Raw genomic sequence first — 15,124 nt, forward strand, 5'->3', positions numbered from 1 at the left:
GGCAGCAGCATCTCAGGGTTCGACAGATGTGTCAGGATCAGGACACAATTTACAGGGCCCAATGCAAAATTATAACGTGAGATCCCTTGTTCAAAAATTATTATAAATTTCAAGATGGCAACGGTAGAGCATTCAACCAAGCATGGGGCCCTTCTAAACACTGGGCCCTGTGTGACTGCACAGCTGACTCACCCATGAAGCTGGTCTTGGTCAGAATCTTGTTCTTCTGCAGCTCTGATGGATACTATAGCAGAGTGAGGGACATTATGCCCAGGGTGCCCCTTCCTGCTTGGAGGAACACTTTTCATTGCACAGATGGAAGTAGTGAGACCCCGAAAGGAAAGGGGTTATGCCCAAGTTTATGCAGCAAAATGAATGTTGTTCGTGGGAGGGGGGAAGAGGGCTGCCTGGGTTGTGGCTGACATGGATGAGCTCATCATTGCCTTAGCAGGGAAGGTCAGGAAGTGGATGTGTTGGTGGAAGTTTGCTCAGCAAGTCCTCTGGAGTGCTGGGCTCTGCCCAGGACCCAGTTTTTCAAGGGGTCAGTGAGAAACTGGGAAGTATACAGAGAAGGGAGAAGAAACCCAAGAGGAATGGGCTCTACTCTCTGAGTTGATGTAACCAGGACTGCTCAGAATGGAGGAAGAAAAGACCTGGAGAGTGACTTGAAAGTCTGAGTTTGGGGTTGGGGACAGGGCAGACCTAAGACCTCAGAGAGAAAGCTGCAGGCACAGAAATGGATTCCAACCCACCCATAGTAAAGTGCCCTCTAGAGGGCGGTTGTGAAAGAGAGAGTGAGCTCACCATCACAGAAAGTATGCAGGTGACTGCTGGAGGTCCCCAGTCAGGGATGCTGCTGAAAGGATGCCTATCCCAGGGAGTGAGAAAGTTGGTGTCCTCTAGGTGCCCTCTAATTCCAAGAATATGCTACATCAGACCTAGATGGAAGGCTTAAAGTTTGGGACTAGGTATAGGAATTCATTTGTTCATGTGTTCATATGTTTGACAAATGTATATTAACATTCCTCCTTTGTGCTGACCCTGTGTCAGGTACTGAGCGAGGCTCTGCCCTTGGAGTGCTTACAGAAGGGGAAGGGGGAGAAGCAGGTATGAATCAAATGATCACAAATAGGGGCAAAATTACATCTCGGTGAGGGCCAGGAATCTGGAGAGTTTTCCCAAAGGGAGGAGACATGGAAGTCTTGCAAGAGGAAGTGACATATGAGTCAAGGCCCTGGGGAGCAGGGAGGGACACTGTGGGCAGACGGACAGTGTGAACAGAGGGGTTGAGGCTGGAGGGGACAGGTGGTCCTCCAGAACGGAAAGACCAATTCGGAGTTCAGTGATGCGGGGTGGGGGGGTCACAAGACGGGGGCAGGAGAGGATTGTGGAGAGAGACAGAGCAAGGCCCGGCAGGACAGACCTGATGAGGGGTATGGGAGGTTGTTATCAAGGGTTTTGTGTCGTGGGAAGGGGGCTGTGGCTGGTGTGTGGAGAATGAGCCAGAGGAGAGGTGGGGAGCCTGAAAGCTGCAAGGAAGCTGGGCAGGGGTCCAGGAGTGATGAAGACAGTGTCCAGGACTAGGGTGGTGGCTGAGGGATGGGGGACTTTCCAGGCAAAGCAGGGACTATTTCCCTAGCCAGGGAGAGAGCAGAGTTAGGGAGGCCTAAGGCCTGGGGGGCCATCCCAGCTGCTCCGTGGTCCCCTCCGTGCTGTCCTCTCCCAGGGTGGAGGCAGGAGGTGACTGCCGCTCCACACACACCTCCCGGGGCCGGCCTCCACCCACCCCCACCCCACATTGGGCCTGCTCTTTCCTGAGCCCTGGGTACTGGGAAAGGTGGGACAAACTGGCCCCATTTGCTGGATGAGGAAAGGAAGCAGGAAGCACAGAGAGGTCTAGGTGCCTGGCCAAGGTCACAGAGGCACAGAGCTGGGCACAGAAGCTAGGTCTCCTGACCCCACTGGCCTTTCTTGCTGCCCAGCCAGAGCGCCCAAGGGGTCCTCAGCCAGCCCTGCTGGTCCTCCAGACGGCACCCCTGGTCCGTGTAGTGTAGGAGAGCAAGGCTATCATACATTTCGTAGCATCCTGATCATGTAAGACCCTTAGAGAGTCAACCCACTCATTTTACAGGTAGGGAAACTGAGGGCCAGAAGCCTAAAGAAAGAAAGGATTTTTTTCCAAGTTCCCACAGCAGGTCAGTTCTATACTGGAATCAGACCCAGGTCTTCTGATGCCCAGCCCTTTCACTGCATCTCTCTGAGATTGCAGGGTTTGCCCTTTTACCTGTGCTGAAATAATAACAAGAGCACCATTATTTATTGAGCATTTACTAAGTGCCAGGCATCATGCCAAGTTGTTTGCATGTGTTAATCTCATTTCATCCTCACGGCAGCCAGCCCGGTGAGGTTGGGTCCTTGTTATCCCTGTTTTGCAGATGAAGCTGCTAGAGCTCAGAGAAGTGAAGTTACCTGCCTGAGGCCACACAGCAGGTGAGTGGCCTGTCTGGAAGTTTTTCTTTCCTCTCCAGCTGAGCCAGGTTGAAGGATAGTGAGCCTGTATGTGCCTCTCCCTTCACCCCAGGGTTTTGCTTAAACAAATACCTGATTCCTCTTCCTCCTCTAGCTTCCTCATGCAAAAGAGCCTCAGCTCCGCCCTCGCCCTCACCCTTAGATGGACCCCTCAGTCAGAGGCCTGAACTACCCCTCATGTGACACCTCTGAGGACACTGTAACCTTGTTTAGAAATTCCAAGCTAGGCGTCTGAAGTCGCAGGTCTTCCCCCACCTTGGCCTCTGACTCGCCAGGTGACCTTGGGTCCTTGCCTCCCTGGGCCTCAGTGTCCCCAGGTGCCCACTGGGGACTTGTTGCTTTGGACCGCCGTCCAGCTGTGGCGCTGTGACCATGTGTGGGTGGAGAAGGCGCTTCCTCGACCATGTGGCAGCCTCTTCCTCTCTGACAGCCCCTTATCTCTGGGAGCGGCTGTTTATTGGAGCCTTCCTTCCCTCTGGCTCCCCGGGTGGGCCCCTCTTCCCTCTGGAAGTCCTCCCTCTGGGCTGCTCTCACACACCCGACCAGGGCCTTCTGGGGTGGGGCTCAGAGACTGATGGCCTCATAAAGATCTTGGTGATAACTTGGTTTTTAAATCAGGTTTATGGCCCTGAAAGAAAGAGGTTCTGGGCTCAGCTTCCTGTTGGAAGTGATTTGCTTAAGAGAAGCTGGTGGGCACCCCGGCCAGCGTTAGGCTTACCTAGACTGCCCCGCCATTCCCAGCCAAGCTTTGATCTCACTCTGCGACCTTGGGCAAGGAACTCTCCCTCTCTGAGCTGTTTCTGAGGTGGAAGTGAGGATGATGATCTCTGCCCACCTTCAGGGGGCAGGTGTGAGGCTCATGGGTGAGTGCTGGAGCTGCTGGGAGCCCCCTCCGGAGCCCCCTCCCCCCTCCTCTCTCCCCTCCCATCATGGTCCTCGCCTCCTCCTGCCCCCTTCAGAGGCTGGGGCGCCACCTGCTGGCCCTTTGAGGTACTACTGGAAGGCTCACTGGCTGCCTAGTCTCAATCTTGACACAAGATGTGCTGATTCCCCTCCCCCTCCCAGTGGAGAAACAGAGGCGTGGCCTGGGGGGGGCAGTCCTTCAGTACACAGCCACTTAGGGAGCGGAAAGGACACTAGAGCCAGAGACCCAGGGGCAGAATGTGCACATCTGAAGGAGCACTGTGTCTGACCCATTGTCCAGAGGAGATACAGAGGCCAGGAAAGGAAGGTCACACTGTGAGTCAGTGGTCAAGCATGGACTGGGGCCCAGAAGTCCCAACTCCCAGTTGAATGCATTCCCGCAGCCTCTGTGATGGATAGAGTCAGGGTGGGGGCAGTCAGCCCACAGTCGACTACCATAGCCTCCCTACTAGCCCCCTGCCTTGCCTCGCCTCTTGCCCCTGTTAGCCAATCCTCCACAGTGTACCACCATGATCTCATCGGTGCCCTGTTTAAAATCCTACACTGGCCCCTCCTGACCCTCAGGACAAAAGCCAGACTCCTGTCAGGCCCACAAGGCCCCTTACTACCTCTCCAGCCTATTCCCCACCATGTCTCCTCTCTGTGCCTCAACCATTCTTTTCTTCCTGTTCAGACACACCAGGCTCTTTCTGGCCTCCAAGCTTTTGCACATGCTGTTCCTTCTGTCCAGAACACTGTTCCTACCCCTGCATTGTAGGTGGCCTCTTAACCTCAGATCTCAGTTGAACTATGTCTTCCCCAGAGAAGCCTTAATCTACCTAAACAAGAACCCCACCTACCCAGCCTGTTATTCTGACTCTTTCATCACATTTGTCACAATTTTTATATTATTAATTTGTGGTTTCCTTGGTGTTTGCTTATGAGCTCTATGAGGGCAGGGCACATAGCAGGTGTTCAGTTAACTTGAATTGCATGGATAAATGGTGGGAGAAACAGAAGGGCCTGGGAGTCCGAGGCCCCATTCCAGACCCGCTGTGTGCCCTCAAGAGGGTTCTGGCCTTCTCTGGGACCCAGTTTATCCAGTGAGGGGGAGATATGTGGACTCTGAGGGCCCTGCTGTTCTGATGGTCCTTGAGCCATCTGTGTACCAGAAGGACACACTCTTGTTCCCTGGGGCACTGAGACCAAGGCCAGCTGGAGGCTGGGGAGAGGCTGAGGCGGGCAGGGTCTTGAAGCCCTTGTTAGGCCTTGGTGGTGACAGACTGGGCCAGCATAAGCAGTTCTAGGAATCTAGGTTGGGAATGTGGCCTGAAGCCGCCATTGGTCCCTCTGCCCCACCAGCAAGCCACTATGCTGAGTGTCCAGGAGGGGAAGGGGCAGTTTCCACTGTGTGCCTCTTTTCACTCCCCCACCTGTAGGTACAGGGACCTACCTGCTCAGGGTGTGCAGGGAGGAAAGACACGGTGCTGGGGGTCAGGAGTCCTGCATTCCAGGCCCCTTCTGTCTCTGCTAACCTCAGGCAAGTCCCCTCTGCTCTCTGGGCCTCAGTTTCCATGCCTGTCGCTCTTAGGACTCTTCAGACCCTGACATCCAAGATGACTGTGCCAATGCCTGGGACATGTGTGCTGCATCCTCGGCCCAGGCCGGGGGAGCTTGGGAGGGGGGGCAGCGCCGGGAGCGTGGGAGAGCCAGATGTGGTGGCCGCTGGTGCTGCCTGAGTGAGCACTGAGCTGGCCTACTGGGAATTCTCCCACTCAGGCGCCCTTTCCGGGCCCCCTCCCCCGCCCCACGGAGAGCTCTGGCTTCCGGCTCTAAGCAGCGTGGGTTGGGGGGCTGAGGAGGGGATTCAGTTCAGCCCAGTTCCCTCCTTCAGAGAAGAACATGGGCCTGAGAGTCTAGACCAGAACCTGGGTGTCTGTCCTGGTCTCATATCACAGTCACTTTCCATCACTGGGCCTCAGGTATCCTGGCTATACAAGCAGCGGTTGGACCAGCTTCCCTCCAGCCTTGATGGTGGACTTCTGTGACAGCAGCTCAAGGCGACACCTGAGAATCAGGCACCTTCTGTGGAGCTTTCTCACTCTGCCCTAGTCCTTGAACAAAACACCTTCGGTGCAGGTGTTATTCAGGCCTCTCAACAACCCCATTTTACAGCTCAAAACACTGAGGCTCTTTGAGCTCAGATCATGTAATTCGTCTAGGGTCACACAGCTAGGAAGTGGCAGAGTTGGGAACTACCCATATCAGAGCCCAGGTTCTTAATCCCCAAGCATGACACTGTGCAGTGGGAAGGGGACGTGCTGAACCCCAAGGCCTGCGGCTCCTCTCTCCCTCTGTACCCCATCGCACTTCACCTCAGGCAGGGCTCCCCACGCTCCACGCTCCGCCCACCCACTCTCAGCCTAGCCTCTCCCAAGACAGGATTGTCGGAGGCTGGACCAGGCTCCCAGCATCTGGGCAGGTGGGAGACTGCTCGTGGCTTATCCTGTCCCCAGTGGGGCTGGGGGCCACGCTGACCACCCCAGCGTGACGGCACTGCACTGCCCACTGCACACTCCTTCAGAGTACACAGGGGAAACTGAGGCCCAGAAAGTGGAGAGCTCAGCCTAGGGGTACACAGTGGTGGGCTGCAGCTGGAATGAGGGAAACGCACTATTTCAAGAACACTTCAGACACTGTACTTAGGCCTTGAGGTGTGCATTACAAATCACAACAGTCTTTCAAGTCATTCCTGGAATTATCTTCATTTTTCAGAGGAGGAAACTGAGGCTGAGAAGTTTAAGTGACTTGCCCAAGATCTTGTAGCTTGGAACTGCAGAAGCTGGGATTTGAACCCAGCTCTGTCTCCGGCTCCAGAGCCTGCCCTGTCAATCATGACCCTTCTTCCTCAACTGTCCAGCCCTCAGTGAGTGCCCTGTGGTGTTCCATGCGGCTCTGCATCCCCCAACCCCATCTCAGCCATGAGGAGGCATAACAGTCCTGGTGCCTGCCAAGGGTTAATGGTGGTAGGGGCTAAGTGATTCCAGATGGGCCAGCCGGATGCCTGGGCTGGCCGGAAACCGGCAGCCGCCAGCTTCCCAGGGGAGCCACCAGCGGCCGCCCCCTCCCCTCTGTGCTGCATCTCTGGCCCCCAGCTGTCCCCTTGCCCTGGGGTCCACCAGCCTCCTCTCCCTAGCTAGAGTCCAACTCTAAGACACTTGTAGACAAAGCATCCCAAGGGCCCTCCAGCACAGTGAGTCCACCCCTGTTATGAACAGATGGGGAAACTGAGGCTCAGAGAGGACATGGTACCTATCCAAGGCCACACAAGAAGTGCACAGCTGGGTCTCCTGACTCCCAGACTATCTATTTTGGGTACTGGGAGTTGAAATGCCTCCTTGTTCTCCCCCACTGACCTGGTCCGAGAAGTTGGGCCAAGGCTTTAGAGGTGAATGGCCAAGGCAAATGCCTGGAGGAAAGTTGTAAAGACTGATGGAATCTTTGGGCAGGAAGGCCTGACCCTGTGGTCTCTGGAGTCTCCCGTATTCCCCTGTGACTCCATTGCCACCAAGCTGGACCAGGCCCCCTCTTTTGGGAGGCTCTCATGGCCCCCACCACATTGCCTGGAGCTCGTCTGAGAACACTTCTCCCTCTGTGTGGTCCAGCCAGATGCTCTGCTGGGCAGTCCCCACTGGGACAAGACCAAGAAATGAGTGCAAGATAGGTTACCGTGGTTGGCATGAAATCCCAACCTCCTTCTCCCCATGAACAGGAACCTGGGGTGAGGCCCAGGAGGAAAAGGGTGTAGACAGAGGGCAGGATGGAAGGAGCTCTGGGCAGAGTCAGGCTCTACCTGTGTGACCTGGGACACCTTTCTTCCCCTCTCTGAGACTCTGTTTCCCCATGTGTACAGTAATGGTGGCAGGGTGACACAACCCAAATCTATGCCCTTTTAAAATGATGCCCTTGGTCAGAAGTCTGTGATTAGAGACATGTTCTGATCCGAGGAAATGACGGTTGAAGAAGTGAGGGGGTGAGAAGCCGAGGGACTCCTAGAGGAGCCTTGGCAGACCTTAGTGCAGAGGATGGAAACGGAACGCAACAGGCCCTTGAAAATGAATGAGAGATGGGGAAGGGATAACCCAAGAAGAAGGTGGGACAGGAGGGCCAGTTGACACTGCAGTGTGGGTCTTATGCTGGGGTCAGATCACCTGTATCTGTTCCACCATGTGACTCATGAGGCCTGATTCTGCTCTAGCTCTGCCATAGCTGTGTGAGCTTGCGAAGCTCATCTCACTCCTCTGGGCTTCAGTTCCTTGTCTATACAGTGAGGAAATAATTCTTTCTTGGTACTCCAGGGGTTTTGAGATGATGGAGGAAGATGTCTGGAAATCTGAAGTCTGCTGGATGACCTTGGGCATGTCTCTTTCTCTCTCTGTGCTAATTCACCCCTGGACCTTGATTTCTTCTTATGAGAAGCGACTGATAACCTCAGAAGGGCTTTCTCTCTCTTCCAAGTCACCTTTTCTCAGAAGCCCTTTCTGATTCCCTTAAGCCTCTGCGAGTGCCCCTCTAAATGCACTCTCAGCCCCCCTGCCCTCCCTGGGCACTGTCTCTCCCACTAGCCTAGGTACCCTGAGGTCAGGGACTGTAACTTACTACTGCATCCCAACACCCAGCACAGTGTCTGGCACATAGTAGGTGCTCAACAAGCTTGTTTAAGGAATGAATGTCGATGGAATCAACTGGATAGGTTATCAGAGCTCCTTTTACAGATGGGAAAGCTAAGGCACAGAGAAGGGACCCAGCCCCAGGTGCCACGGCAAGGGGAGTCTGCCACCCGAGACAGGCATCAGGTGAGTGGGGCCAGGCCACTCTTTAATAAAAGTGACTCAGCGGCTGGCTGGCGTGGGCTGCGGAATTTCTAAACATCTCCTCACATCCTGAGTGAGCAGGCTACGGGAGGGAGCAAGCAGAGGGAAAAGAGGAAGAAAAACAAGAAACTTGGGGGAAAAGAAAGAGGGAGGGGGAACTAAAATTGAAAACAGACGCACGCGTCCACCCTCCCCGCCCCCAGCCCCCCTTCCCCCAGCTGAGCCAATCAGAGGCCGCCCTGCAGCCTTTCCCCCAAAGTGGGGGGGGGGCCAGGGAAGCCCACGGTGGTGTGAGCTCCTGGGGCTGCCAGCAGCCCACAGTCCCTGCCCGCCCAGTCTGGAGCTGGAGAGAAGGAGGGACTAGGAGGAGAGCGCCCGGGCCCCTCTGACCAGCGGCACCAGGCAGCAGCCTGTGCCGAGCCACACAGACAGACAGATCCAGGGCTGCACCTCCTGGCAGCCCTGCTCCTCCAGAGGGATGCTTTGGGAGTGAGGCCACTCCTCACCCCCATAGCCCCTCACTCCCTCCATTCTCCTGAGGCTCTGGGAGCCTGCAAGGGTCCTCACTGCCCTCCTACCCTGCCGCTGCCCAATTTCGGGTCCAGCAAAGTCTTTCTGATAACAGGAGAGGGTAGGCAGTGAGGAGGTCTTCCTGGAGGGGGTGACAGCCCAGAGCCCAGGACCTTGCCCACATTTCAGAAGGCATCAGCAGCAAGGTAAGTGCTGGGAAGAGGAGGGAACCCCAGCCCCTTGTCCTGTCCCCTTGTCCCAGACTGCGCCTTCTTGGGTAGGTCAAAAAATGGAAAATATTTTTAACCAAACCAGATGGGAGGAGGCCGGGAGGCTGTCGGCGACATCAGGGCTGGAGGAGCCAGCTCTCTCCTGCTCAGGCTGTTCTGGGGTGGGTGCCCCCTGCCCTCATCAAACAAATCCCACAGGTTTCTGGGTGCCGAGCAGGGTGGGGGGGGCCTCCAAAGCAAAGCACCGCCTGTTGGGGGGTGGCGGGGAGAGCTGGGAGGAGTGTGAGAGGGGAATTGAGAGATGGCCAGCAGGGTACATGGCAAGAGGACCTAGCAGGGAACGGGGACCTCAGATCCACTGCCTCTTGTCCCTGGGCCCAAGCCTTGTCCCTAAGAATCTGTCTGGCTCTAGGCCAGTCGGCCGCCAGGCAACCTCTCAGGATTTAAATGGATTTGCAAATTTTCCAGATTCCTAAGATGTCCTTCCAAACCCCCAGCGGCTGGGAAAGTGCGAAGGCGAGGGGGCCATGGCAGGCCAGTCCTAACAGTCACAGTCATGCAGCCTGGGCTGGGGGTTTGGGATCTGGGGGCCCCTCTGTGAAGAAGGGGTGTTGGCTGCTGGGCCCTTTCCTCTGGTCCCAGGCAGCTGCTCAGGCCTCCTCACTGTCTCCCCGCTTCTCCGCTCCATCTTAAAATATGAATCTGATTCCTTCTGTGAGTCTCCCTAGTAGAAGGTGCCTATAGAAAGCCCAAACTCCTAATAGCGGCTGCCACTGATTGACACTTACTGCATGCCAGGACCATGTGGAGTGTTTTATAAGCATGATCTCAGGTAACGCTCACCAGCAAATCCAGAGGCAGGGACTGATTTTATACCCAATTTACGAGTGAGGGAACTGAGGCTCACAGCAGCCACAAAACTGTACCACACAGCTAGTAGGTGGCAGAGCTCAGGGAGATAGTAACCTCCCTGCCCCATCACGCCAGACTTGGGCTTTGTGTTCCTGCCGGTCAGATCCCAGGATTCCCGGAAGGAATGTTCATGATCCTGCCAGTGTGCATGCCCTTCCTTACCACTTTCCCTTTTCCTTCAAGGACCCTCCCTATTCTACCTCCTCCAGGCAGCCTTCCAGGGTTCTTCTAGTCTTCCAAGAGCTTACCATGCCCGTCATCCTGGAGCCTTGTTGCTTGACCCTCTCTTTCTGTTCGTGTTCTGTTTACACATCAGAGGTTGTTTGGGCCCCAGCCTTCCCCATCTTGTGTTCTGGCCCCAGTGTTCCGAGGAGGCCAGTGGGGCTGAGAAAATGTGGTTGTGAAGGGGAGGAAGGACTGACTGAAGACCTTGTGTTCCCAAGGGTGAGCCCAGAACCCAGGCCTCTTGTCTTCCTTCAGGTGCCTTTCCAGAACCTTATGTGTGTTCCCCAGACATTTTCCTATATGTCAAGGGGGGGAGTGCCCCTGCCTCTGTGATCCCAAAGTGCACAGAGGCCTCTAACGAGATCTTCTGAAATCAGGCAGTCCTCCCCTGTCTCCAAGCATCAGGGCCCTGAATCCACAGCACTTGGGGACATGCAGACCATGTTGGTCACCATCATGGAGTGCTTACCATGTGCTGGGCACAGAGCCTGGAACCTCGTATGCCTTATAATCCCCACAACAGGTTTTTGGAATCGGTATTATTCTTACCCCTGTTTTGTTTTGGTTTATTTAACATCTTTATTGGAGTATAATTGCTTTACAATGGTGCGTTAGTTTCTGCTGTATAACAAAGTGAATCAGCTATACATATACATATATCCCCATATCCCCTCCATCTTGCGTCTCCCTCCCACCCTCCCTATCCCACCCCTCTAGGTGGACACAAAGCACGGAGCTGATCTCCCTGTGCCATGCAGTTGCTTCCCACTAACCATCTATTTTACATTTGGTAGTGTATATATGGCCATGCCACTCTCTCACTTCGTCCCAGCTTACCCTTCCCCTTCCCCGTGTCCTCAAGTCCATTCTCTACCTCTGCGTCTTTACTCCTGTTCTGCCCTTAGGTTCTTCAGAACTTTTTTTTTTTTTTTGGATTCCATATACATGTGTTAGCATACAGTATTTGTTTTTTTCTTTCTGACTTACTTCACTCTGTATGACAGACTCTAGGTCCATCCGCCTCACTACAAATAACTCAATTTCATTTCTTTTTATGGCTGAGTAATATTCCGTTGTACGTATGTGCCATATCTTCTTTATCCATTCATCTGTCGATGGACATTTAGGTTGCTTCTATGTCCTAGCTATTGTCTTACCCCTGTTTTGAAGACAAGGAAAACAAGGCTCAGAGAAGCTAAGTGACTTTCCCAGGGTCACACAGTTAGTTGGTAGAGTTGGTATTTAGGCCGAGGTCTGCCTGAAACCAAAGACTTAACCCCCTTGCTCCCAGGGAGCCCCTGGTCAGAGCAGAGAGTCTCCATCCTCCCACAGAGCCTGCTCCTGGCTCCAGCACTTTCTCCAGCAGAAAGATTAGCTTCAGGCCTGACCTGCTCCCGGGTCCACCCGGGCCCTGGCTTGGTCCTGAGTGAGGAAGGAGACCATCTGGTGAGTCCCCTCCCTTCAGTGGTGAACGGGCAGCCCTGCCTCCTCTGTGGGAAGAAGAGCTGAGACTTCTAATTGCCCACAGATGTGGGGCAGCGGAAAGCACCATGGATTCAGAGTCAGGAGACCCAGCTCTGGTCCTGGCTCGACTCAAATCCACTGTGTAGCCAACCTCAGGCCCCCACGTCCTCTTTCTTGCTGCCTCCGCATCTGGAAGGCAGTGGGCACGGTGGGTAAACAACACCAGGTTTGGGCATCTGATGAGCCCCCCTTGGCTCTGGCTGACTGTGTGACCCTGGGCTAGCGCTCTGCCTCTCTGGGCATCAGGCCCCTCCTCTGTGAGCAGTAGGGTGGGATGTGGGGTCCACATAGTAATAATACAGATAAGGTGCTTAGCACAGTTCCTGCATCTCCTGGGGCTGGACTTAATGCCAAAGGCTAAGAGAGAGCAGCTGCTGTCCCCGCCTCCTGCATGGGACGACCTGGCTGTGAAATTAGTCTGCACCTCGTGAAGTGCTATGCCCACAAAAGGGAAGGGACCTGGGCACCATGGGCGTGCTAAAGGCTCAACTCTATCCTCCAGGCACAGTCTGGCTCTGAGACCAGCTGCCTTCTAGGTTGAAGGAGGGGACTCTGGAGGGGACTCTGGGTGCTTTGCTCAGGACAGGCTACTGAGTGGTGAGGAGGGAGGAAGGAGTGAGAGGGGCCCCAGACATTCCTGAAATGTACCCCCTCACCCCATTTCTTGCACGTGGTTCAGAACCCTGCAGGCAGTGGACCCTTGGAAGGGGGAGATCTTCCTGCCCTGTTTTCCACAGCTCCCGCAACCCTCCACCATGTCTCCCCAGCTTCAGAGCTTGTAACGCCTCAGCTGGGAAGCCATGTGTGCAGGATGACAGAACTGGGACCAGCCCTCTCTGAGCACTTTCATTGTGCTTTACATCCATTACCATCAGGTCCACTGCTGTATTCCTTAGCGCTTGGAACAGGCCTGGCATTCAGTGAGTGCTTAATAAATATTTGCTGATCTAATTTAATCATCGCAAACCACCTCGAGGAGTGGATATAAGCTCTCCATTTTACAGATGAAGAAATGCCCAGAGAGGTTAAGAGGTTAAGTCAGTTGCCCAAAGTCCCACAGCCAGGATGTGATGGAGCCAGGATTTAAACCGGGTGTTTTTGACTCCAGAGTCCACGATCGAGAGGCTGAGTGGGGTCTGGGTCTCGGCTGTGGTGCCCCTCAGAGCTCCAGAGGTGGTCATCAGACCCAGGAACCCATCCTGTGTGACTGTGGGTGAGTCAGTCCCTCTCTGGGTCTCAGTTTTCCCATCAGTAAAACAAGGAGGTTGAACAAGATGATCTCTGAGCTCCTTCCAGACCTAAAACAATTCCAGGATTCCAAGCCACGCCAGCCCAGATTGGCAGCTGCACAAGCTCTGTTGTGTACTCGGGGATCATGCATATTTAACTTCACAGTGAAAGGGTTTTTTCTTACCCTTTTTCTACACATTACAGAAAGTGGTCAGGATCGATGACCGCTAATGGAAAACGGTGCCCTATAACAAGGAGGAGGAACATTCTGACAATCAGAGCGGCCTGTTAATGCACTCAGTTTCTTGGGGAGCTCTGAGGTCGTGTTTTCCCAGCGCCCACAGCCCTATTTTCCTGAGATACTGAGGAAGGAGGGTCAGGAGGAGTGCCTGTGAGGGGGTGTGTGTGGATGCTGTGACCCTTTGCTGATTTTCGAACTTCATAGGCTCTGATTTCAAAAGGAAGCAAGGCTTTGGCCCATGGTAGATGAATGAATGATGGGCTCCAGAGGCAAGGGAATGAATGGATGCAGAGACCCACCTCTAATGGGAGGAGTGTGGAATTCACACACTAATGTTTCCAGCGTAGAAGCCCCTCCCAAGACTTCAGGCCCAGAACCCTCAAGCAAAAGAGCTTCCTGAACCCCCCAGGCCGTGGCCCCAGGATCCGCCTTTCCCAGATGCTTTCTGGGACGCCCCAGCCCAGCCTAGTGCAGGAGGTTGAAAATCAAAGTGTATTGCTTTAACTGCATTAGTACCCTCTCTTCTCCTCGCTTCAGATCAGAGCTATTTAATGTCTCAGGTGTCCAAAACCTTTCATCTGCCAGAGGTACCAGCTTCTCTGCCCTGTGATGGAAAGGGTTGTCGCTTGGGAGGTAGGGGCAGCAGGGCCAGGGGGGTCAGATAGTTCCTGAAGGTCAGAAGTGAAAAGGACCATGGGGATCACTGTGTTCAACTTCCTTACTGTATGCACGGGAAACTGAGGTCCAGAGAAGAGGACGGATGTGCCTCAGGTCCTACAGGTTGTCAGTGATAGCACTGAGCCCAGGACCCGGCCTGCAGGTCTGGACTTTCCTCTGTGCCAGCGCATGTGCTGAATCTTCACCATCCACCTCTGTGGTCCAGGGCTTGGGCTCCAGCTCTCCCCGGGGTGAGGCCACAGGGCAGAGTTTTGGCTGAAAAGGAGCAACACCATCCCGACGAGGGATGGGAACCCCTCTTGTGGACCATGGAGCCTTTGGTTACATCACTTCTCCATTCTGGCCATAATTTCCTTTTACATAAAGTGATGGGGTGGGGGGCAAGGGGACAGCTCCGTGACCCCAGAGGTTCCATCCAGCTCTGTTCTTAGCCCCTGAGAGCTCCTGCCAGCCTTTGTGTGGCTATTTCACATGTTGTTGCTGCCCTGGTTACCTTCTGTCCTGGGAAGTGGAATCATAAGGGCTGTGACACGCCCTCTTCTCGCTTCTCCACTCCTGAGGCTGAGCCTAAGTGGTCATGGATGGTGGGGGGGAAGTTCCAGAGTCAGCCCCAGAGGGCAGGGCTCAGATTTACAAACCTGTCACTGAAGCCCTAAAGGTAAAGGCTCAGGTGTGACTCAGTGGACCGTGGGCTACTCCTGTCTTAACTGTATTTGTGTCCTTATCAGCCCCAGGCTGGGGTCTTTCTGCTGAATGGATAATGAAAGAGTGATAAATAAGTGTATGGAGAGATAGATAAACAGGTTGGTGGATGCCTGCATGGATGGATGGATGGACAGACAGATGGCCTCCCCTTTAGTCCAGGGAGCAGGGGTGACTTCATGAGCATTCAGCATGTGCAGTCACAGCGGGCTCCACGCTTAGAAGGGCCTAGCATTACCTTGAAATGCTGAATAGTTTTTTAACAAGGGTCCCTGCCTTTATATTTCGCACTCGGCCCCGCAAATTATATAGCTGGTCCTGCCAGGGAGTTCAGGCTGGGTTTGAGATGGCTTCATCCCTGAGACTGGTCTCGCTGCCTCCACTGTCCCATTCTAATCCACGCCCTCCCACAAAATGCCAACCTACTCCTGTCACTCTCCTTTGTGGAGGCCCCCCATCCCCATAAGGGCTTGGAGTTGCACCATTGTCACTGCCCAGCCAGCAGCTAGCCCCCTACTCTCACTGTCAATACCCTGACAAGTTGGCATCCCAGTGCCTCCAGGGCA

The 15,124-nt window shown here is 54.5% G+C and overlaps 1 protein-coding gene across 4 annotated transcripts in view; it reads left to right on the forward strand.

The window, feature by feature from the left end:
* Nucleotides 1-8,415: 8,415 nt before the first annotated feature.
* The window catches only part of PDGFRB (platelet derived growth factor receptor beta), a gene marked incomplete at its 5' end in the record, with an annotated part of 38,930 nt that continues 32,221 nt past the window's right edge, over nt 8,416-15,124 (forward strand). For 3 of the 4 annotated variants that reach the window (XM_082454082.1, XM_082454081.1, XM_082454080.1), the window contains one exon: nt 8,417-9,022. Of the gene's footprint in view, nt 9,023-15,124 lie in introns of all 4 variants that reach the window. The other variant, XM_082454083.1, reaches the window with a different exon arrangement.

The sequence above is a fragment of the Balaenoptera physalus genome (genome assembly GCF_965194825.1).
Source record: "Balaenoptera physalus genome assembly, chromosome: 3".
Classification (NCBI taxonomy): domain Eukaryota; kingdom Metazoa; phylum Chordata; class Mammalia; order Artiodactyla; family Balaenopteridae; genus Balaenoptera; species Balaenoptera physalus.